The sequence below is a fragment of the Salvelinus fontinalis genome, chromosome 42 (genome assembly GCF_029448725.1).
Source record: "Salvelinus fontinalis isolate EN_2023a chromosome 42, ASM2944872v1, whole genome shotgun sequence".
NCBI lineage: Eukaryota > Metazoa > Chordata > Actinopteri > Salmoniformes > Salmonidae > Salvelinus > Salvelinus fontinalis.
This window is the reverse complement of record NC_074706.1, coordinates 10,331,300-10,356,985: the sequence shown is the minus strand read 5'-3', so window position 1 is coordinate 10,356,985 and position 25,686 is coordinate 10,331,300. Positions and strand designations below refer to the sequence as shown.

The following is a 25,686-nucleotide window of genomic DNA, read 5'->3' as shown; positions in this document are numbered from 1 at the left end:
AATTAATATAGTTGGTTTTGATATTTTAACCTGCGTGTCATGATCGCCTCTGGTGTGGACGGCCAAAATCAACTACACGTAGCCAGTGTAGTCAGCATGTTACTCAAACAACCCAACTTGCACCCTAACATAGCATAGTACTATTGCAAATGTTCTTTAAAAAAGTGCGCACCTCTAACTCACCTCACCTGCTTCGACTCAGTTTCTCACCAGTGAGCCCAGACATATCAACCTCAGCTTGGGTTCAGGTAACATCCAGCTAGCATCCCGAGGAAACTGCATTGGAAGAAAGACTGTGCTCCCTCGGGATTCCAATCCAAACCTACCCATTATTAACACCCCCAGGTATGGTGTGACATTAGAAAACCGTCAGAGACCCTCAGAATTGTAGTTTTAGAAGGCAGGTGAGCAGTCAGGACCATCCCTTTAAATATTCAACAGTTAGCAGAGAGAGCATCCCGTATGAGGCTCTCTGTATGCTATCCAATCGCTTTACCTTTAATTTACAAAAGCGCGCCAGCAATGAATTATTCAGGGTCTAGGCTGGCTGCACTTTCGTCTGTAAGGCGGAAGAGTTCCCCACAGCACACACACATACAGTGGAAGGATACACACATACTAAAAGGTGAACCCATTCTGCATGAATTCACATATTTGCTCTTTCATTAATCTTAAGTGGCTGGGGAGAGGCTGATATGAGAATCCACCTTCAAACTGGGGAATACACATCAGGAAACATAGATGGTGAACGCCTACTTCAAATTAATTAAAGTTACTACAAAAACAATTGTGCATGCATGTGCACAGGAAAGGCATTGCTTCTATGCGCCTTTGCCCCAACAGTGGGACAGACACACACACAACTCCTCATTAGTGAACATCTCATCCCCTCGAGGTTCCCTCCCTATTTGCCCACAAATGAGCCTGAGCAACACCGACAGCGACGCTTCAAAGTTAATAAACCTCCTGTTTCTTCATAGGTTGTTGTAAAAAAAGAAAAGAAAAATCCCCTGACGCAAAAGTGTGAATATGAGGCTTCCTGCTTCTATCCCTGAGAACAATGAGAAGGGCTGGGAGGGTGGATCTCGCACTCATTCCACTCCCCCGTTCATCCCCTCTCTAACCCTCTCCATCTCACCCCCCCTCCCTCCTGCTCGCTCGCTCGCTCCCTCCCACTCCCTCCTGCTCCCTCCCCCTCTCCCTCCCGCTCGCTCCCTCCCTCCCGCTCCCTCCCTCCCTCCCTCCTGCTCGCTCCCACCCTCCCTCCCTCCCTCCCTCCTGCTCGCTCCCTCCCACCCTCCCTCCCTCCCTCCCTCCCTCCCTCCCTCCTGCTCGCTCCCTCCCTCCCTCCCTCCCGCTCCCTCCCTCCCTGCTCCCTCCCCCTCCCTCCCTGCTCCCTCCCACCCTCCCTCCCTCCTGCTCGCTCCCACCCTCCCTCCCTCCTGCTCGCTCCCTCCCTCCCTCCCTCCTGCTCGCTCCCTCCCTCCCTCCCTCCTGCTCGCTCCCTCCCTCCCTCCCTCCCTCCCTCCTGCTCGCTCCCTCCCTCCCTCCCTCCCTCCTGCTCGCTCCCTCCCTCCCTCCCTCCCTCCCTCCCTCCCTCCTGCTCGCTCCCTCCCTCCCTCCCTCCTGCTCGCTCCCTCCCTCCCTCCCTCCTGCTCGCTCCCTCCCTCCTGCTCGCTCGCTCCCTCCCTCCCTCCCTCCCTCCCTCCCTCCCTCCCTCCTGCTCGCTCCCTCCCTCCCTCCCTCCTGCTCGCTCGCTCCCTCCCTCCCTCCCTCCTGCTCGCTCCCTCCCTCCCTCCCTCCCTCCTGCTCGCTCCCTCCCTCCCTCCTGCTCGCTCCCTCCCTCCCTCCTGCTCGCTCCCTCCCTCCCTCCCTCCTGCTCGCTCCCTCCCTCCCTCCCTCCTGCTCGCTCCCTCCCTCCCTCCCTCCCTCCCTCCCTCCCTCCCTCCCTCCCTCCCTCCCTCCCTCCCTCCCTCCCTCCTGCTCCCTCCCTCCCTCCTGCTCCCTCCCTCCCTCCCTCCCTCCTGCTCCCTCCCTCCCTCCCGCTCCCTCCCTCCCTCCCTCCTGCTCCCTCCCTCCCTCCCTCCTGCTCCCTCCCTCCTGCTCCCTCCCTCCCTCCTGCTCGCTCCATCCCACCCACCGTCCCTCCCTCCCGCTCACTCCCTCCTGCTCGCTCCCTCCCTCCCTCCCGCTCCCTCCCGCTCCCTCCCTCCTGCTCGCTCCCTCCCTCCCTCCCTCCCTCCCTCCCTCCTGCTCGCTCCCTCCTGCTCGCTCGCTGCGTATCATTTCTCTCCCTCTTTTGACATTGTTCCCTTCCCTTTCATTCCGGAGGAGCGACACACGGCTAACGCTTCCTGAAGAGAGATATGGTACAATAAACGCCTCTCCAAATGGTTCAGGGGGAGCCTGCCAGAGGATGCTGTTATACAAAGAACTGCTTACTCTGGTAGTCAAAGGGATCCTTCGGGATTTTGACTATGAGGCCCTTTATCTACTTTCTCAGAGTCGGATGAACTCGTAGATAACATGTATGTATGTCTCTGCGAGCGGTTTGAAGGAAGTTGCTAAGCAGCGCAATTGCTAACTAGCATTAGCGCAATGACTGGAAGTCTATTTAATACTTAAGTCTTAGACTGCTAGCTAGCAGATACCCATAGACTTCCCGTCATTGCACTGACGCTAGTTAGCAACTTCCTTCTAGCTGCTCGCAAAGACATAAAAATGGTAGCCATGAACTCATCAGACCCTGGAGAAGCATTGCCAAAATCTTGAAGTATCACTGTCAATTCATTGTCCGAGCAGGACCCAACTCACAACTAATGTTCAAACTTGGTAGGCTCATTTTGATGTTACAGGCTAGGCTAGCCTTTTGGTGTAAGCTTTCAGTATTGTGTATCGTTTAACTGTTCCTGGGGATATGTTGCAATGTGAAAAGTAGTCAAATGTTGGAGTGACTCGTCATATTAGGTTAAATATTGTTTGATATCCCTATATGGTAGTTATGAGAACAAAGGTATAGGTTAGTGTTGATTTTATTCTCTCAACTAGAGACGAAGCATAACAGAAGCAGTCCTCAGTAACATAAAGAGGCTGTAATAACGTATCAGGAGATCTCTGTACTGGAGGTAAATCATGAGGCGCTGTCGAGTGGGCTCACAGTTGAAAGCCGAATGAAGTCGTGGTAAAACGGCCACACAGTGGAAAGACAGTCATGAATACTAAGATACTGAAAAGACAGAAGGAGGGAGGGATAAATCACAGCCTAAAAAGGGGGAAAGCTTAATTGAGCATTAAGCCTCCACCGAGGAGTCAATGAAGGAGAAAGAAAGGAGTCTAATTAGCTAGCTATTAAATATCTGTCTGGTTTCCTGTAGCCTCAACCCAAAAGAAACACATGCCTCTACAGCCCCCCCCCCCCCCCCCCCTACCCATGAGAGCGTTAAGACTCCTTGTCAGCCCCACACAGTGCACATACACACTTAACATCTGTACTGCGCATAAAGGTATGCAGCTGGTGATCATGGAAATATCCACCACACCCACCCACCCCCTCTCCAATCCCCAGGGAGAGGAAGTGGAGCGGTTACTCACGATTCTCTCGGTCAGGCCACACTGGGGGTTGCTCTCCTCTCCTCTCCCGGCCTGGCCCCTCTCTGTTAGGGCTGTCAGTGGAGGCTGAGTAGAGAGAAGGGGATGTCAGTGCATCATGTGTTAAGCAATCTCAGAGGTCATCACAGAGTCAACATGCCACAGGGCCGTCTGGGGGAGGGGGGGGGGGGTAATGATCTCCCCTCTCCCTTAGGGCTCTAGGGGTCTCTCAGTTCCATGTGTTTTGGTCTCATCCTGGTATCTCACAGTTTATCCCCCTGACACCCAGACCCCCATAACAGATACAGCACACCTCCAGTCTCCCACAGACGGGCCCAGTTAGTCACAACATAGACGCACACAGGGCGATAACACAAAGAAAACAAATGCACAAAGACGCCTTAAGACAGAGATTAAGTCACACACTGGGGACTTACATAAAGATACAGACAGAGAGCTATGCAAAGAAACACAGAGTTCTATGTAGCAGGAAACGGGCAATCTAGGATCTACGACGTATAGGTGAACATTCCCATGTGAAGGTGAGGCCTTACAGTTCGACTACATAACATGACCCGACTACACCCTAATAAAATCACCACTTTACTTCTACAGTAGCTATACGAAGGAACAGGGGTGCGTCGGAAATGGCACCCTATTCCCCATCAAGACACCCAGGGTGTTTCTTGATCTTTCTGACACAGAAGACGTGGGGAATTCCTTCCAGGAGCCAGCTACAGAATAAAAAAAATAAAAAAACAGGTTGACTTGAAGTCAAAAACCCAGGCAGGAACAGACCGGCTGAATACTCACTATACCGGTGTCAACAAGCAACAGTGTGTCACCACTTCACCTGTGAGGCAGATTTATTTACCCGCTGATAGTGGCTCATTAACATTTAGTAATCAGCCATTCATTCACAAGGGGCAGCTGCACACTTAAGGCCTAGGCCCTACAGGCTAGGTAACAGTGTGCAGCAGGAAAGCAAAGGAGAGCAGCATTCGGCTATACAGTGTGCAGGTCTTCCCTTGTCCTATCTGCAGTATATGGTGACCCAGGAACCAGGTTTGGTAAGTCTGGGATGTGCATATCATGTCACTCGTGTATGTTCCCGTTTCATACTGTATTCGGTTGCCATAATCAACCAGGCAAAACCTCCTGAAACCAGTACTGGCGGACGGTTGTTGGCCATAAAAACCCTTATGCTACGGAAACATTGACGACAGGCTCAACAAGGCAACTCTCTCGGAGAAGAGCTCTCTTCCCGTAGCGTGCGGAGACGAGGGCCTCGCTGTTACCCGTCGGAAGCAGACCGACAGTTGCTGTTGGACAGCCACTTTGATGCTCAGGTTCTCTGAGCCTCTCTATCCCCACCGGTGGCCCGAACCCAGTCCTTATGGTAAAGTGTTTAACTTTCCTCCCAGCTGAAAGGGACGACAGGAACACGACCTGGGTCGGGCTACTCTGATTTGGTTCTCTGGTGAAGTTAGTTTCTTCATGGACCAATTTGGAGAGCTATTCTTTGGCCTGACAGCGGGGGGTTTGAGACAGACAAAAAAAAGTGCAGTTTGATATGGGAAGCAGTCAGAGCTCAACTCGGGCAAAAGTCAACATGTAACTCGAGCAGCCACTGGGGATCTATTGGCAAGGCAGACCAGTTGTACGAGGCACAGTTATCGGCTTCCTACTCCCGTCGGTTTCTACCTCTGAGCGGCTGCCAGTGCCTAGAAAATAACCCCTAGATATGACAGGCCATCACAACAGCACTAGGAACATGGACAGTGCCAAGGGAACAGGCCAGGGCTTGCTGTTGGCTAGAGCCAGACAGGAGTCCTGGGAAAGACATTGAGAATAGCAGAGGCAGACGATTCAGCTGGTTAACAGTGGATCACCGTGAGACAGGAGTGAGTGTGCATGCATGTTTGAGACAGCAGATCACTGTGGCTGCGTTTAGACAGGCAACCCAATTCTGATATTTTTCCCACTAATTGGTCTATTGACCAATCAGATCTTTTTACATCAAGAAAGCAGTTGGTTTATGACTCTCAGGAGCCTATGGAATTATACGAGACGAGAGAGAGGGAAGTGAAGGTTAGATTGTAGCTCCATTATGTAACTTGGCAGCACAGCAGCTGGGAGATGTTTACAGATTCTGGTGAGAGGTTCCAGACACATACCGAGAGACAGAGAGACAGCTCTAATAGAGAGCGTCTGAGGGAGCACGAAAGCGGAAGCGCGAGAGCCCCCCGAGGGAGCAAAAGAGCCCCCGAGGGAGCACGAGAGCGAGAGCCTCCGAGGGAGCACGAGACCACAAGAGACCGAGAGAACACAAGAGAAAGACCAACAGAGAGACCAAGAGAGAGACCAAGAGAGAACAAGACCATCATCATACCAACCAGCTGTGGAACAGAAACTCTATTCATCTCATCTCTATGTTGAGCCCAGAGGCCAAATAAACTTGAGCTGCTGAGAGTAAGAGAATGAGCAAATCCATCTTATTCCACAGGTTTCCATAGGTTTGACCTTTCCCAGCATTCCTTTCCTGTTTTCAGATGACCGTTTGTAGTCGCCGGTTTGACTACCAGACGACAACTGGAGACATTTCCATTTTCTTTTTATAGAAATAAAATACAGAAAAATGAAAACTTGGGAATGACCACATGAAGTCATTGCTCCAAAGTTCAGAGTGCAACATACCAGGACCACCGTCTACAAGAAATAAATATTGCAATCCATCAAAAGAAAACATTGAATATAAAATCGGGGTCAAATATGTATTGTTGGACATGAAGAGAAAAAAGATTCCCAGACAGTGCCAAGATCTGAGAACAGAACAAGTTATTCTACCGCCTTCCGTTGACGTCAGCTGCTCGCCAGGCCAGACGTTAATATTTATATTACAAAACAGAGTGTTGGCGGGGGTGACTGCTGTTCACCGTCAGTTTGGTCTGACTCTAATCGGGCTGTTAAAGTGAGCACAAAAAGAGTGCTGTCGGAAAAACACTGAACAATTGGTTAAAAATGTACACTGGTTGAAGGACCATCGGACGAGTCGGCCCTCATTCTTCAATGACAACATGTGGTCTTATAGGCAGCCACAGGCATCACAAAATACATCACGAAAGTCTATTGAGAGTCCCTGTATACTGGTTCTATTGAATCCCTATTGATTTGTTCTCGCATAAAAAAAATGTGTCATTGAACGAAGCTGAAGCATGTCTCCTCAGCAGGAGGGAAGCATGCTGTGTTGAGTCGTTGGGTAATTTCAGAATCTGATTCAAAGCAGAGCGCAGCATGTATCAAATCAAAGTCACTTTGATTCAGAATGGCAACAACAAGTACGTACACACACACATATTCAGAGTGACCCACTTACAGAGAGCCAGTGGACTCGAAGATGCAGGCTTCCACATTGACCAGGGAGGGGTTTTGTGAGTGCAAGCAGTAGACCTTTCCTTGTTATGGTCGCAGTTGGCCAGAGAGAAGCACTAGGACAAAGTGCACTGCGTGAAAGGTTGTACATTCCAAAATAGAGAAAAGTTCTCTCCCCTTCTCCTCTCAACAGGCCTGTAACACATGCTGCCAAGCTTGGCGTTCCATAAACCAACAGGCGAACATCGTGACCACAATATCAGGTGGATAACAAGGAGCACTTTCTAGGAACAGCTCAGAGGTTCCCAGAGACCTGTGAGAGAGTGTGAGTGTGTGTGTCTCAACACAGTACAGAGGTGGTGGACTCCTGTCCAGGTCAGCTGTAGTCTGTAGAATTGAAAGACTGCCAACAGAAGACTTACAATGAGTTCTAGAATCTTGGTCTGTTGTCAAGACATTCTGGTAAAACCCTGGGTGAGAAGCATTAGGGTGTAGAACAACATAACCAGAGATGAACACAACATTCTCTTACCCAAGAAGTTTTTCCAAATGGAGGCCTACCTAATACCCTGTTTAACAACATTCACTTGCCTCATGCGATTGTGCGTCCTCGAAATGCAGTCCTCGAAACGCAGATGAACGAACAACCTGTGCTTGCCTTAGGTCTTCAAAATGGATGAATTTGCTTATTTAATTAAAGTAATTTAACCTCGCAGTCAAATCAGCCGCTCATTAACCCGCATTGGTATCCAGTTGAGTACGGTACATCTTTAGAAGAGCATTACTCACTTCAGGCCTCAAGAGAAGCCTGGCAGGCTATAAGCTAAGGGAGAGGAGACCAGGAGACCACTGCAGCTAAAGCAGCTCGATGGGATACTTCGTTCACAGGGACTCCGTCTATGGTCATAATGAGCCTCAACTTCAACCTGGTCGTGTACTGTGACTATGTCACACTACGAAGGCAAACCGAGCCATATTGGGCTGGCCTGGTTACCACATCCACCATAGTTGAACAATGTGAAGAGAAATCAGAGGCAGCATAGTATGAGTCACCCAATAATGTGAAATCAGCCAAACGTCTAACTGGAGCCCAGGAAGACCTCACTTATTAACTCACCGCCTGTGTAACAGGTGGTTAGACTGGAGGCCAATCACCCAGCAGTATCCAACCCCAGCCTGGGCTCAGGCTAATCCAGGTGAGACTGTAGAGGAGCTGAAGTATCCCCGGACACACACACTGTCATCCAGATGGAGGACACCTGGCCGAGGCACATGCTTAGAGCTGCTCAGGCACACACACACACACACACACACACACACACACACACGGAGGTGAAACAGATGGGCCAAGACTAGGGCTGTATGCATGTATGAATGGACAAAGCCATCGATCACGTGACACCACTCATTCTCATGTGAAGACTCAAAAGCGCATTGAAGCCCAGTGAAGTCTGTTAAGATGGCGTCTCATGGAAACTGTTAGAACTACTCCAGGAAGTGACGTTGCAGACTAGCTCAGTGCTGCCCCCTCTCATCGAGGCCGAACGGAGTACTGCAGGCTGCCATTAGCAACTAAATTATCATAAGTTCTGTGTGCGATTTTAAAATAATCCGTTCAAAGACATACATTTGGTTTATTAGAAGCAATTATTGGTACCATGATTGTGTAACTACATACTTTTTTTGAAGACAAATGTTTTTCACATTCACCCTAATGAGGGATCCTGTTTTCTGCTAACAATGCGTGCAGTATCGTGGTCGTACTTGAACCTCCGTGGCTTCAATGTGACGGGCAGTCGTTTTCCCCTAGCTGGTACAATTACCATAGAACTGTGTAACCGACGGTTACAGATGAAATTAAATAACCATTAACCGTTTATTTAAAAAAATATGTAATACAATATTTTGTTTGTGGAATGAACAGTTGACTGAAGACTGGATAGCCGGGCATTTGTCCATTCAAAATGATGTTAACTGATGTGGCTCATGCAATGGAATGTATTGTTTGTAATGTCAGTTGAATTGAATCAACAAATCACAGCACATATTGATGGGTACACTTCCTGCTTTGCTCCTTGCCAGTCCACCCACCCATTATGCCATCACTGATTTGAATGGGGACACCCGTTCCGTTCATTCTATTTCTATGGCAGCGCATGCAGTCAGGAGCGGAGGAGAGGAGAAAATGTGCGCCCACATCAAAATGTTTTAATAAATTGCTATTCGAACGGTTATTGCGGTTACTGCGGTCATTTGGCTGGCCAATTATCGTCATTCAAAATGTCATGACAGTCACAGCCCTAGCCAAGATACAGGTAGCCCCTGATTTTGACGCAGTTACCTTTTCCAGTGACCTTGGCCAGCACAACAAACAAGCATAATAGCTGGACTGGACAGAAGGTAGTAGAGGGAATCAACCAAAAGAAAGTTCAAATCCCAGACAGAGTTCATACAAAGTCCTTTGTTGAATGAAGACAGTGAATAAAAGGGAAGGAGGATGCATTAAGGGAGACCTGATGGATAAAAACATGACATGGGTTACACTAGGCATCCTTATACCAATCACACCAGTATGCAAAGAGCGGTTATTGGCAGAGATGTTTGTAACTCTTCCTTTAAATGGTCTATGTTGACGTCACCAGGAAGGCCCAAAAAATGTATTCCACCAAAACAGGCTGAAATTTCAGATGGTCTTTTCAAACAGATCTTACACTAAAAAGGGCTTTATAATTTTCACGGTACTATTCCAACCTCCATGTGAATGAATGAAGTATGCACACACACACACAGTGTGTGTGTTTGGACACACCTACTCATTCAAGCGTTAATTTTTACTATTTTCCACATTGTAGAATAATAGTGAAGACATCAAAACTCTGACATAACACATATGGAATCATGTGGTAACCATAAAAAAAGTGTTAAATCAAAATATGTTTTAAATTTGAGATTAGTAGCCACTCTTTGCCTTGATGACAGCTTTGCACACTCTTGGCATTCACTCAACCAGCTTTATGAGGTAGTCACCTGGAATACATTTCAATTAACATTTAAAAGTACATTTGTGGAATTAATGCGTTTGAGCCAAATCAGTTGTGTTGTAACAAGGTAGGGGTGGTATTCAGCAGATGGTCTTCTCCCAAATATGGCTAAATCCATATTATGGCAATTACAGCGCAAATAAGCAAAGAGAAATAGTTCATCATTACTTTAAGAAGTGAAGGTCAGTCAATACGGAAAATGTCAACAACTTTGAAAGTTTCCTTTCAAAGGAAGTTTAGCTCTCATGAGGACCGCCACAGGAAAGGAAGACCCAGAGTTACCTCTGCTGCAGAGGACAAGTTCATTAGAGTTATCAGCCTCAGAAATCGCAGCCCAAATAAATGCTTCTGAGTTTAAGTAACAGACATCTCAACATCAACTGTTCAGAGACTGCATGAATCAGGCCTTCATGGTCAAATTGTTGAAAAGAACCACTACTAAGGGACACCAATAAACAGATTAGACAAGTGGAAATATGTCCTTTGGTCTGATGAGTCCAAATTTGAGATTTTTGATTCCAACCGCAGTGTTAGGTGAACAGATGATCTCTGCATGTGTGGTTCTCACTGTGAAGCATGGAGGAGGAAGTGTGATGGTGCTTTGCCGGTGACACTGTCAGTGAGTTATTTAGAATTCAAGGCACACTTACCCAGCAGGGCTACCACAGCATTCTGCAGCAATAAGCCATCCCATCTGGTTTGCGCTTAGTGGGACTATCATTTGCTTTTCAACAGGAAAAGCTGTACAAGCTGTGTACGGGCTATTTGACCAAGAAGGAGAGTGATGGAGTGCTGCATCAGATGACATGGCCTCCACAATCAGCCGACCTCAACCCAATTGAGATGGTTTGGGATGAGTTGGACCGCAGAGTGAAGGAAAAGCACCCAACATGTGCTATTCTTGTGCTATTATTTTATTTAACTAGGCAAGTCAGTTAAGAACAAATTCTTATTTACAATGACGGCCTAAAATCGTCAAAACCCGGACGATGCTGAGCCAACTGTGCGCTGCCCTATGGGACTCCTAATCACGAGCGGTTGTGATACAGCCTGGATTCAAACCAGGGTATCTGTCGTGACGCCTCTAGCACCGAGATGCAGTGCCTTACACGGCTGCACCACTCGGGAGACCCCGAGTGAAAAGCATTCCAGGTGAAGCTGGTTGAGAGAATGCCAAGTGTGATAAGCTGTCATCAAGGCAAAGGGTGGCTATTTGAAGAATCTCAAATATATTTCGAGTTGTTTAACATTTTTTGGGTTACTACATGACTCCATGTGTGTTATTTCATAGTTTCGATGTCTTCACTATTATTACACAATGTAGAAAATAGTAAACATAAAGAAAAACCCTTGAATGAGTAGGTGTCCAAAATGACTACACTGGGCCTTTAAAATGTTATTTGTTTATGTTATTAACAGGTGGTTTGTGACAGGCTTTCTTTGAACACCTGATGTGACAGACCAATCAGTTTCACAGTCCTATGAAGTGCTAGATTGTTCTCAGTGGAGGAACAGGAAATAAGTTACGACATGACCCAGAATAACCAGTACACGTTATCAACCACACAACGAGGCTAGTTCAGGGATAATCCAAGGAAAATAAGCTACTGGGAACTACAGTAAATCTGTATGCTGATGCAAGGCACGTAATCTACATCAGAAAACACACACTCTCAATCTCCGGGGGCTACGGTCCTTCTCAGAGAGTAAAGTAACATCCACCACTATACATGGGTGGAAGATGCCATAGAAACAAACTAACACGCTCTCCTTACAAGGACCATGCTACAGTTTCTCCTCTGCCACCCACGCCATGAGGGAAGCGATTGCCTCAGCAGGGCCATACGAGTCGACACACTTCAAATCAACAGCGCGAGGTCTCTCGAGTGGCAAACAGGCGGATCTACGCACCTCCGCACACACCGGACTAAAGAAGAAGAGAAAAGTACATCATGCACACAAACACAGGCCTATGCAATACGTGAACAAACATCCTACTTCAGAAAAATGCCGCAAGGCTGCCAAGACAGATGTACTGTAATGTCTGTAACGCAGACAACGTCGTCTGTGATTTGATGTGTGTATAATTCCCAGACCGTTTCCAGATGTGCTAGACTGAACGTAGCCAGGGCCTGTATTCACAAAGCGTCTCAGAGTACGAGTGCTGCTGGTCTAGGGCCTAGGTTTTGACTAATGAATAAAACCGAGGGACCTGATCCTAGATCAGATGCTTTGTGAATACGGGCCCAGCCGTTGTGCTGCTCCTTGAATTCATTTTTTTAATGCATGGTAACTGGACTGAGGTCTGTGTTTACGAAACAAGTCTAGGCCCCAAGGAGGGCCACGGGACAAGGAGGAATCTCCACTTACAAAACAAACTATTCCTACACGTCTATTAACAGTGAACCACCTTGACCTTTGGGGGAAAGCAGACATCGCAAACAATGTATGGGCATGTACAGGATGGCGTTCGGTTTGGTTCAAAGGGAGTGTATTTTTGTTTCAAGCCCTTAACGTACCACGATATATGTAAGTAGACATTTCACGTTGTATTCGGCGCATGTGACAAATAAAATTTGATTTATTTACCCAACTTTTATTTGACCCGGTATGGAGGACAATGCCTTCTGAGCTCGGACTCTTCTATCATAACAGTCTAGGCTCAGTGGCGTAAGATCACTTGTCATGTCCTCATAACAGAGAGTTCCTGTAAGGGCGTGATCTTTGGGAGGTCTGGTATTTCTCCAGGCAGGGCAGACGTGTTCTCACAGCTGTAGGCTATTTACTGAAAACACACAGCAAGAAAAGGTAAAAGAGCAGGTAGGTAAGAGCCTAACCACTGAATAATAAGCAAGGTCTTGTCAGGTCACACCCGACATGACCCAACTACGTGCACTAGACCTGGGTTCACATACTATTTGAAATCATTTAAAATACTGTATCCGTGCTTGATTGAGCTTGCCTGTTCCAAAGGAACCAACGGTCGAAGTGCAAACACCACCCACCTGGCACTCCAGCAAACAATCAAAGTATTTGAAAGATTTCAAATAGTATTTGAACCCAGGTTTAACTGTGAGAGGTGACGCATTCCGCCGCCCGTCTGTTGTCGTGTTACTCAGGCTTGGTAGCCATGACATAGCAGAAGTCAAGATATTTTCCCTGACTCAAAACAGTCTGGAACCTGGGGGTGCCAAGCGAAGGGTACAAGGGGTTATAAAAGCCTTAATGCAAGTGCATTAAAACCATGTATGTAATGCGTGTGTAAAACCCATTAGTCAACAGTGAACAGAAAGGCCACGTGTGACTTAATGTTGACCTTTTCGATATGAGATTTTTTTTCAAATCAGTGAGGTTTTAGTTTGGGCAATATACCTAATAGTTCAACAGGAACCTCAGTCATTAATTGCCTCCCTTTCACCGGTATTTTCATAGGGTGAAGAAAAAAAATCCCAGTACAATTGGCCCTATGCTTTACCTGTATACGCCACTCAAAGTTGGGCAGCAGTGTCATATGGATAAGAGACCTGCTTCATGGGAGCCTCTCCTTGTGAATGAACATAGTAACTAGGCTTACTACAGCTAGCCTAGCCCAGCTGCAAACACCAGGCAGTAAGGAGAAAGCAACGAGGAGAGACGGTCCTCAAATTACTGCAGGAATGCGGAGGGAATCATTTCCTCTCCACCTCCTTCTCATCCTGCAGCTTTTCACACTGAGCCGTGGGTGAAATCCGACGATCCCCGTGATGCTACCATTCCTCTAGAGGCGAGGGCCACAGCAGCGGAGGTCTCCACCAGCAAAACACGGATCACAATTTATCCACACAGGGTAATGATAATGAACGCCGGGACTGGCTGCCAAAAGCTTCAGTTACGGAGGAGAAGATTGGCGAGAAGTAGTAATAAAAGAGAATGAGTGGGGGAGGGGTGCGGGTGGGAATGAAAGAATGGAATAATACATGTTGAAGAGAGGAACAGAAGAGGAGCGACCACAAAGACATTCCAACACAACACGCCTTGATACTATCTATTTCAAGACGGGTTTATTACGGTTCTTCTAGTGCAGGATTTTCAGGCACCGCCTTACTGCACACAGTTGGGGTCGTTGGCAATGACAACCATATTTCCTTCCCAGTCAAAGGAATAATAGATCTTACTTTGGAATATGTCTTGTGTACATCTTGAGGCAAGGCCCGACACTTATGTCTTAAGGAAACTTGGTACGGACTACGGACTAAAGGTCGAACGATTAATCGGAATGGCCGATTAATCGGGGCCGATTTCAAGTTTTCATAACAATCGGAAATCGGTAGTTTTGGGTGCCGATTTGCCGAATAAAAAAAAAAAAATATATATATATATATATATATATATATATATATATATATATATATATATATATCTTTACACCTTTATTTAATCTTTATTTAACTAGGCAAGTCAGTTAAGAACAAATTCTTATTTTCAATGACGGCCTAGGAACTGAATGAGGCAGAACGACAGATTTTGAACCTTGTCAGCTCGGGGGATCCAATCTTGCAGTTAACTAGTCCAATGCTCTAACACTGATTACATTGCACTCCACGAGGAGCCTGCCTGTGCCGCGAATGCAGTAAGCTAAGGTAAATTGCTAGCTAGCATTAAACTTATCTTATAAAAAACAATCAATCAATGACTGTCATTGCTCCAATGTGTACTTAACCATAAACATCAATGCCTTTCTTAAAATCAATACACAAGTAGTCTTGGCCATAGTGGAGTTTGGAGTGTGACTGTTTGAGGTTGTGGACAGGTGTCTTTTATACTGATAAGTTCAAACAGGTGCCATTAATACAATTAATACGAGTGGAGGACAGAGGAGCCTCTTAAAGAAGAAGTTACAGGTCTGTGAGAGACAGAAATCTTGCTTGTTTGTAGGTGACCAAATACTTATTTTCCACCATAATTTGCAAATAAATACATTAAAAATCCTACAATGTGATTTTATGGATATTTTTTTCTCATTTTGTCTGTCATAGTTGAAGTGTACCTATGATGAAAATTACAGGCCTCTCTCATCTTTTTAAGTGGGAGAACTTGCACAATTGGTGGCTGACTAAATACTTTTTTGCCCCACTGTATGCATATCGTACCTTGGCAGGTACTGTTTGTCCCTCCTGAGTCACCGTAGCAACAATAGCCACTTCCTCAAATTGGTCACATCAAAATAGTCCAAGATGAATCAAGAAAAATGTAATTCATTTAGACATTTTTGTTGAGGTTTTCGTCATGCAATTGTACATCTAGCTATGGTGTTTGGTGCAGTATTTCTCAAGTAAAAACAGAAACCAGTCGGTGCAATGCATACAGTCTATCAAATCAGGACAGATTCCTGAGAACAATAACATTTCTACAACTTCATCATCTGCAAGTTGTCAAACTATTGTAAATAAAGCACAAGCTGCTACAAGCTGTTTATCAGTGCCCAAAATCGCTAGCTAGCCAAGTTACATTTCTGTTTGTCAATTAAGCTAGCTAGTAGTAGCTAGCAGGTACATTTAGCAGCCAGGGCACAATCAGGTTGTCAAGTCCGTGTGATTTGTTGCCATTCTGTTTAAAACAACCTAACTATCTATTACCAGAATGTGAGTGTGTCTGGCAGAGTTTCATAGTTTATCGTTACAAAATAGGCCGGATGCTCGCAAATGGGGCAGCAGGTAGCCTAGTGGTTAGAGCGTTGGACTAGTAACCGAAAGGTTGCAAGATCGAATCCCCGAGCTGACATGGAAAAAATCTGACGTTCTGCCCCTGAACAAGGCAGTTAACCCACTGTTCCTAGGCCATCATTGAAAATAAGAATTTGTCCTTAACTGACTTGTCTAGTTAAATAAAGCTAAAATAAATGTGTTTTTTTTTTAATACAAAAATGAGTTTTGGAATATTGACAAGTTGCATTTGGGATTCAAGCGAGCTCTGATCACCTCAATTCTTATTTTGCCACCCCCCAAAAAAGTGGCAGACCTGAGTGATTATTTATCTTGTCTTTATTTCGACAGTGAATCATGTTGTGACCAACGTCTCTTTCACAGATGCACACACATCAACACACATCAATATGTGACCACTATCAAGCACATCAGCAAGAGGCCACTCCATAAAGGGCTTAGGGCCAAGGGGTATTTCAACATAACATTGTTTAGTGTTGTCTTACGTAAACAAGTCCGGGGCGCTGTGTAATGGGACAGGTCTGTCTCACTGTCTGAAGGTTCCGGCAGCTCTGATTGGATGGAGCGTGTGCAGTTGATAGAGCGCAATCAGCACAGCTGCTTCTCTCGTGTTAGTGGGCACCTGGGCAAGCGGACATGATCGTCATCCAACCCAACACTCAGTAAGTTGTGACGAACTCAAAACTCAGTTTTGGACGAGACTGACTTTATTACCAAAACGATCCTATTTTTACATTGTAGTCAATTTTGACACTAGAATAAATGTGACTAATATCGATGCCACAGAGGCCGTTTCAAACCAAAGATGTTGTGTAATGCCATCAAGTTGCTCTTTAGCACAGAGTTGATTTACAAACAGAACTGCATCACAAAGAAAGACCGCTTTGCGATGCGTTGGGCTCTCTCAGATGAAGTTACTAAACTAGCATCTATGACACAGTGTGCTTAAATAACACCCATGTGACATATGACATTCGCTGTAAAGACTGATCTCTTCAATTCTTACAAAGAGGAGCATAGACAATGGGCCTATTGATGGGCAGTGGGAATGGACAGTGGGAGGAGTTTTGAAACAAACCCATTATTAGTCAGGGGAACTTTTAAGTGGCAGGGTTGACAGTATCTGGATAGATTAGTAGTGTAGGGGGATAAAGGAATGTAGAAATAAGGGTAGGATAGGGAGAGGCCCGAGTGATAGTGGGAGAAAAAGTTAGAAGCAAGTGCTAAACATTTGAAAATGTAAAAGATAAATAATAATGACGATTCATTACGACTCGTGGTGTAGTTGAAAGTAAACGCAAGTAAACAGTTCACCCACCTATTGCAGAAAAACGCATTGAAAGTATAGGAAGCATTACTTTTTTTTTTTTTTATCTGCGACCGGCGTTCAGAGTTTACCCACCTATTTCTTTAACCACCCCGTCACTGATTACGACAGTGATTAAGACAGGATTCTCTTCATATGAGGTAGCCTCCCTAACTAAACAACTGATCGCTCGTGGCCCTACGCCTCTGCTTTGGGGACCACAGCAGAACAGAGCAACAGTAAAGCGTCTTCAGGGAGAAGCAGAGCCCTGGCCTGACTCCAGCCACCCCTCTCTCCACACATCTCCTCCTCTCTGGAGTTCACCGGCAGACAGATGGGGCTACTCTACCCAGCTCAAAAAAGGCATGTCTTCATTAGGCCAGACACAATGAATAAACAGACCCGGGCAGAAACACTCTGCCAACCATTCCCTTCTTCCCTGCCATCTCTTAACCTCCCTCACTCCCTTCTTCAGTTCATAAACACTGAATCCTAATCGACTGTTTCACACAACCGCCGGTCTCTGGCACATTCACTCACCCACCAACTTTGAGAGCTCGGCCGTACAGAAGACTGCCCCTCTACTCCCAATCGTTCTCCAAACATGTGAAGAAGTAGAGACTGCACCAGTTAGTGATCCATTGACAATGAAGGAAAAGGAAGGAAATATCAGATCCATTTTGGCTTGGTGACAACAGTCAGAGCTGGAGACTGCTAACAGGCTACTACTTATACAGCGGAATATAAGAAAATCAATACCCTACTGCGGCATGCCTTTCAAGTTATCTAGCCAAAGTTTCTTTGTTGAAGTTGCAAGTGAGCCTAAAGAAGACATAGCATGTGGATGGGTCCCAGAGCGCTGACGTGTCTCGTCTTATACCCATCAACAGCTATTCATCATTTCCCCCCAAAGTGATTCTGGAGATGAGGAGAAAATGCAGATTACATTTCGAAAGGCAACAGGAACCATCATCTCAGTGGCTGAAATCCAACACTGTCAGCCGAATTTAAAGCACACACAGAAAAGTACAGACACCCTCTTTCTCAAAAAGGTGATGGAGAGTTGGAGGTAGACCAATGGAGACAGAAGGTTCCCACTCTCTTAAAGAAACCGAACAATGCAAACCCACAATCCTATCCATTCCGGTGTAGACTAGGACTGGATCAAGAGGATGCTAACCCATGCTACTGTGGGAACCTGTGTAGTAAGACAGTCATATTTACATGTACTGCTGCTAGGCTTAGCATCACGGGGAAGTGAAAATAGGACTTTAATACACAGGCCTAGCCAAAGCCACACTAAGACGTTCTAACCGTAAGAATCCCCTCAGAGCTCTAGTAATCGACGTAGGCCACTATAATGCTCCAATTCACCTGTTAAACCTCTAAAAGCGCAGAATCAGACCGGATAGTAAAAATGCCGTGTTGTTATCGACGCTGTGAAATACGGAGAGGAGTATGAGGTCCAGATGTTGTAGGTCAGGAATGTCTTGATTCACTAAATCAAATTCATGTTGCTGTTGGAACGTTCTACGATCATCAAAGCACTAACAATTGTGCTACCACAACAAATTCTCAAGCAGCTGCAAACCAGTCATTTTGCAGAAGGGACTTTTTGGGAGAGATGGCAGTGTGAAGACACATCTAGGTTGATAAAGGCCTACAACGAGTCATGTTGAGGCATTTGCCACAATCTTCTAGAACCTAGATCACGTGTCAAACTCATTCCACGGAGGGCCGAGTGTCTGTGGGTTTTGGCTCCTCCATTGTGCTGGACTGATGCAGCCACTAGGCCCTCCATGGAATGAGTTTGACAACCCTGTCCTAGAAGCAGTACATCTCAATGTGATCTAACATGGTATCATTACAGTGAGTTTCATGCATTTCCTTGTCGATTAAGAACCAGCTGTAGAGTGCAGCGACAACCCCTTCTCAGAAGACTTCCGGCAGCATTTATAAGCCACAGACCACATCATGGCATTGGTTGTTTCAGTGGCAGGGCACAGTGCAGTGGAGGGAGCTGCCTCGTAATTACAGAGTGGCAGCTGCTAGAGGCTTAGATAAGATTGAACCCATCATCGGACACACCATCCCCTCCCTGTAATGATCTGGGCCTGTACCTTCCACATAAATGTACTTTTGCCCGTGGCGAGCGATCAAACTGGCTCACCCCAAGACCTCCCCTGGCTTTGGATTACACAGGTGACAGTAACAGTGCTGTCTAAATAAAGAAGGTTGTAGGAGGTAAAATCCTGTCACCATAGAGCTTTTCACACTACTGAGTCGAACAGAAGGGAGCCACATCAAGCTGTACTAAGCTGGCCTGGTTACACATCCAATATACTGTGAAAAGTGGACATCTCTTCATCTCTGGGAACTTTTCCTCCTGTGGTCCCTCTCTGAAGCGTCCTTAAATCTTCTTCCATAACTCCCAGGTCCACTGGGCATCCTAGCGGAGTGTTCAAGTGTCTGCCTTATCCCACTAGACTAGAAAGTAGCCAATCACTCAGTCACTGATGGAAACAGAGGGGCTCTTTCACCTGCTCTGGAGGAAGGAAAGTTAAGCTAGGTGAGGGGCTTTTTAAAAAAAAGGAGCCTGACTGGAAGACACACTGGCCCTCATTGTCAGGATTTGCTGTCCTGGCAGCAAGGGAGAACTGTGGGAATGGATGGATGAAGCTGAAGAGGTGCAGGAAAGTCCTCTCCTCCTGTCTCCATGCTCTGTCCATCTTCCCAACTCAAACTCACCAAAAACTACTTAGGATATTCAGAGGCTATCGAATCAGACTAAGTAGGCTCAATGCATGTTTTAGAGGTCAACCACCACTGGTAAACAGGGTCAGGGTATGATAAAGTTCCATAGAAATAGAATAGAACAGGCTTGGAACCTCTGTACCCACGAGTTTACCAATCAAAATTGCCATGGTTACTCAATAATTTCCAGGCTAATGTAGAACGTTCAAGCAAATTATGCTAACTGATGTGGCTCACGCAATGGGATGTATTTTTGTAATGTCAGTTGAGTTGATTCAACAAATCCCAGCACAGATTGATGGGTCCACTTCCTGCGTTGCTCCTATGTGTACACTCAAAATTGCAGCCAGTTCACCCATTACCCCATCATTTACTTGAATGGAGATGCCCATTCTAATAATTATATTTCTATGATTATTTCACCCAATTAAACACCCAAACCTCTGGCCTTTCCCTTGCCAGGCATCACTTAGCAACACTTAACTGCCTCCCAGCATAAGGATATTAAGAGTATCTGGGAGGAAACAGACTGTTTGGCCGTCTATCCAAGCTGTTAAAAACAGGCTACAGCCACACAAAGGGCTGGGTTAAACTTGTCTGTAAACAGTACTATGCCTCCCTTTGAGGAAAAAGAGAAAACAGAGATTGACTTATCTCTAGATTAGTACAAAACAGTTATTTCAAGGGACAGCGTATTAAAATGGATGACTGTTCTAATGCAACTGTATTTAAAAACACTAAGAATCATATTTCAACAGAAATGTCATTTGAAGGGAACAGAGTCCAAGGACTACAGGAAACCTGACTGACTATTATTACTGTAGGCCTACCACAAAGCTAACACATATAGTTCCTGTTTAAAACACACTACTCGCTCTGTTCATTCTGGTGTAGCGGTACAAAATTCCGGGAACTTTCAATCAATTCCCTGGTTTTCCTGAAATCCTGGTTTGAGGATCCCGGGATCTGGAGGGAATAAGCAGTACATTTTGCAACCCAATTCTGGTGACCTGTCCTCACCATAGGAGACTATTCATTTTGGTATAAAGAGATTATAAATTATGTTCAAGGAGGGCCAAACACTAGGCCATTTAAGTCGTATGTTTTTCATTTAACTAGGCAAGTCAGTTAAGAACAAATTCTTATTTACTATGACGGCCTACCCCGGCCAACGCTGGGCCAATTGTGCACCACCCTATGGGACTCCCAATCACGGCCGGATGTGATAAAGCCTGGATGTGTCTCACTAAATCATACACACCAACAAGAACTGTGAATGACTACATTTGAGTCATTTAGCAGACGTTCTTATCCAGAGCGACTTACTGGAGCAAATAAGGGTTAAGTGCCTTGCTCAAGGGCACAGACAAGATTTTTCACCTAGTCAGCTCGGGGATTTGAACCAGCAACCTTTCAGTTCCTGGCTCAATGCTCTTAACCGTTAGGCTGTGCATAGGTCAATAAAAGACTCAGTGTTTGACGATTTCTTCTGTCATTCCCATCAAGAATATAGGGTATAGATTCCTGCCTGATGACATATGATGCCAGATAGCTGAGAGAGAACTCAACATACATAATGACCCAAATCAAGCAACAGCGATGGGAGGTGATTTAAAACTGCTTCCCACTGACATACATCATGTTCCAACACAGACCCCCAGCCGCTTCACTTCCTTACCAATACAAGCCTCTGCACTCTGTGTTCGAGTGCCTCTTGTGAAAGAACGGGGGCTGAATCCCAGACCTACCGCCACCTGCTGGGCCCAGAGGAGAGAGAGGAGCAGGACCTGGGTTCAAATACTATTCAAAATCATTTCAAATACTTTCTCTGTGCTTGGTTGAGCTTGCCTGGCTTACTGGACGAATAGCATAGTCCCAAAACTGCAAACGCCACCTATCTGGCACCCTAGGCAAATGCTCAAAGTTCTTGAAAGATTTCGAATAGTATTTGAACCCTGTGTCTGCAGAGGAGTAGTCCAGCTGGGAAGGCTAATAGCATGGAGCTTGGGGATAGCCTCTCTCCCTGCTCTGCCTCTGGTCTACTGCTAGGGGAGGCAAGCACATCCTGATAAGACGCAATCTGGAGAAGAGGGTCGCACAACCGAACGTCTGGCAGTGGCAGCATGTAGCTCTAGCTGACTCTCTTATAGCTGTGCTGGGCAGTCCTCGTTTGCACAGCAAGGACTATGCAATCACAGATAGTCGCGGTAGAACAATGTGTCAAACATACATGGAACACCTCATTCATTTCCCGAGTGGCGCAGCGGTCCAAGGCACTGCATCTCAGTGCAAGAGGTGTCACTACAGTCCCTGGTCGAATCCAGGCTGCATCACATCTGGCCATGATTGGGAGTCCCATAGGACGGCGCACAATTGGCTCAGCGTGGCCCGGGTTTGGCCGTCATTGTAAATAAGAATTTGTTCTTAGCCGACTTGACTAGTTAAATAAAAAAAGTTTAAATAAGAAATACAAAATTGAGTGAAGCTTGATCAAGGCACAAGCATAAGATGAATGGAGCTAATAAGAATAAGCATATAAAGGCCATACTTAGAAAGACATCATGAGCGTAAGCTGGAGTGTTTCCGAGGGCCTTTCTTTGGATGTTGTAAAACCAGATCCCTCCTTATTGCTTTTTTCGGGATCCCCATTAGTTTTTGCGGAAGCAGAAGATATTCTTCCTGAGGGTCTTCCAGAGAATACTGGACCCTGTTCCAAAACGGTAGATAATGGTACAGCAGCAGAACAGGCTATAGGGGAAAACATCTAACCGTAGGGCTCGAGTCACATTCCCTACTTACCATCCCTCTCCAAGTGGAACGGTATGACTTTCAACTATCAGAGATAAGCATTTCGCAACCAATGACTGCATAGAAGTGATAATTGAGGCAAATTGGATTAGGCTAATATCAGAGTGCACATTATGCTTATCAAAGCATGGCAATAAAGAAATAAAAAGTGCCCATATGTTTGGAAAACCCAATACACCCAGTGTGTTCCACACTGTACTACAGAGGAGTCCAGACATCTGCCGTCACTGACAGACAAACTATTGTGCAAAAAAAACTATTTTACCAAAACACATTGTTTTAGGGACTGTAGTATGCTGTGCAGCGTATGACTTATCCCAGGCAAAGCCATGCAGGCTGCCTTCCTTCAGCTCACTGAGAGACTTCTGCCCCAGAGGTACCAGGAGGGACTCTGTGTGTGTGTGTGTGTGTATGTATACACCAGTCCCACCTGGTATACACACACACTAATTAGCCCCGGAACTAGGGTTGTCAGTACTTCAAAATCCCCTGGTTTACTGTGTATTGTCCAAGCCTACCCAGAACCCTGTGGTCTCCACGGGTGCTTCCCAAATGGGGAATAGGGTGTAGGGAATAGGGTGCCAATGCCATTTATGTGAAGCACAAGAGCCCATCTATAACCCCCTACATAAAGGGACAGCTGTCTCTACAGTGACAAGTCAATGAGTTACGACATGCCGGGCAGCGGCAAGGCGTGGGCTCTTCTGAACATACTTTCCCCCTCAAATGAGAGCATTAAGGGGTGAGGACTTTGTCTGAAGTCAGCCCCCTTGGTCTCAGTTCTATGGGACTAGTCTAGGACTGCATAATACCCCTTAATCAGCTGGTCTGGGGTAGAGTGGTGCAGAGAAACACTTAAGTGACTTGAGTGGGGTGTTTGCACACACACACGGCATAGTAACATAGCCCTCAAAATACATATTTTCCTGTCCTGATTATAGCATGTCAATGGCTATCGATCCTCATGGTTGGAAACAATGAAGGGTTGAAAGCAAAAGTCATACCAGTCGGGGTCTGACAAAGCTGCCAGTATGTCTAAGCCAATAACCCTATTGGTTCGTTTAATCTTCAAATATAAAAAATGACACTTGTGTCTGTGTAAAAAAAAAAAAAAAGTTAATGATTATGCACTCTTTACACTGTCCATATTCCGCTCTGAAACTTGGTCTTTGCTCCTATGCTTTTGAGGACTATTTGCCGAGTCAGTCAAAATGAGAGAAACGGGAGAAGCTTATAGCCAGTTGCCTTACAGCGTGATATTGTTGGGGACTGGACCCTGTATGGACCCCCAATACAGAAGTGGTCTGTTCTGTTTTGGACCTAATGAATGTGTGGCACAGCCCACCCAGGAAAACAAAGGGGGGAGATTATCCAGCACTGCTGCAATTAGCAACGTCGATAACGAGAAAGCGCTCAACTCCACATCAATAATAGGATTATGCTAATATTGCTAATCATCTGATCACTCATCCGACGCCTGATGTTAGACATGCCACAGTGCTCCGACTACAGCCACAGAGCACAGGTTGCCTTTTCAGGGTCTGTGAACAAAAATCCCTTCTAACTACCTGTCAAATGATATGCAGAAGTGAATGTGTATTTCTTGGATGAAAAGAATCTCAATTGACAAATGACACTACTTCAGGAGGCTGACAGACAGAAACACACACATCCCTCAAATTGGGTTTCAGATCATACACCACATTCTTTTGGCAGAATGTCAAACACTAGAGAGAAGAAACCAAAATGAGATGGGTGTTGATCTGCTCTAGAGCTCATCAGAAATGACCTGATTAGTAGTGCTGCTCTACGCTGATGTCTACTAACCCACAGAGATGAAAGGAGAGAGCAGATAAAAGTGGCCACGCAACAAACTGGAGGCTGAGGCTCTGTGATGCTGTGATCTAAGGGAGATCCTGAACAGTGGGTGGCCTGGCATCTCGATATGAAGTCAGAGACTAGCGAGTGTGCTTCAACGTCAATTCACAAGACAACAATCAACAGGGATAGAGCTCTAGACGTAGGCCTGCTTTTAAATTAGTATAAGAGGTGAGGTGTAACACTACAAAAAAGGCAATGTAGCACCTATTTCTCAATGCCAATAACACATAAAAATAAGCAGTAAGACCAGATGGGGTGTGGTATATGGCCAATATATCAAGGCTCAGGACTGTTAAGCACACAATGCAGAGTGCCTGGATTCAGCCCTTAGCCTTTTTATATTGGCCATATACCACAATCCCCAGAGGTGCCTTATTGCGATTATAAACTGGTTACCGATGTAATTCGAGCAGTAAAAATGTTATTATATTGTTGAGTTTGAGGTTCTCTACAAAAAAAAGAAACATTCCCACAACACCCTGCGGTGAGCGTCACACGGTGAATGGAAAACCTGTGAGAATGAGGCGGGCGAATTGTGTGTCTACTCGTCAATCTGTAAGGCACATTTCATCCCTGAGACCTTCCACAGCTTTCAACAATAGCTGGTATGGGCTAGTAAATATCCTAAACATCGCCAGTTAGTGAGGAAGCTAAAACGGGGAGGATGGAGAAAATAATTTACTTTATTTAATCTGCTGCTTTCTAATACATTTTTATATTCTATATTCTATAAAAGATAGTAATTGTGTCAATGTTGTGAATATTGTACAAAAATCCTCACAGCTATTTTCCATATAAAAATGTGAAGTGCCACTTACAGTAGGCTACAGGCAATCTGTTCCTCATAGAAATTACAAATTTGCTTTCAGGGTTTTCCTGCAGTCTGAATAGTTTTTATACGCAGGGACCATGAATTGCAAAGTAAGAAATAATTGTTCCAGTGAGAACCAATGTAAACTAGTTAATATACAGCACCTACTAAAAAGAAAAAAGGTGCATTATCTTCTACCTGGACAAAAAAAAAAAAAATTAACATTTTTTTTTTTTTTTTTAAGTACAATAGGCAGAAATCACTTCCGGGTTGCAAAAATGATAATGTTTGCCTAATTTCAGTTTGAGACCAAAAAAAGCAATTAAGTATCGAAAATCAGTGTACCAAAAACAAGGCGTGGGAAGTATACCGCATAATCTGGAAATAGCCACGGGATAGTTTTTCAATAAATGTTAAAGCTAC

The 25,686-nt window shown here is 45.6% G+C and overlaps 1 protein-coding gene across 2 annotated transcripts in view; it reads right to left on the bottom strand.

Annotated features, from left to right (window-relative positions):
* LOC129841302 (F-box/WD repeat-containing protein 7) overlaps positions 1–25,686 on the bottom strand; it is a 178,217-nt gene that overhangs the window by 134,993 nt on the left and 17,538 nt on the right. Inside the window, exon 2 of one of the 2 annotated variants that reach the window (XM_055909506.1) lies at positions 3,592–3,675. The exons of the other annotated variant lie outside the window; for it this stretch is intronic. The gene's annotated coding sequence lies outside the window, so the exon portion shown is untranslated. The remainder of the gene's footprint in view (positions 1–3,591; positions 3,676–25,686) is intronic. 2 annotated transcript variants of the gene reach the window in all.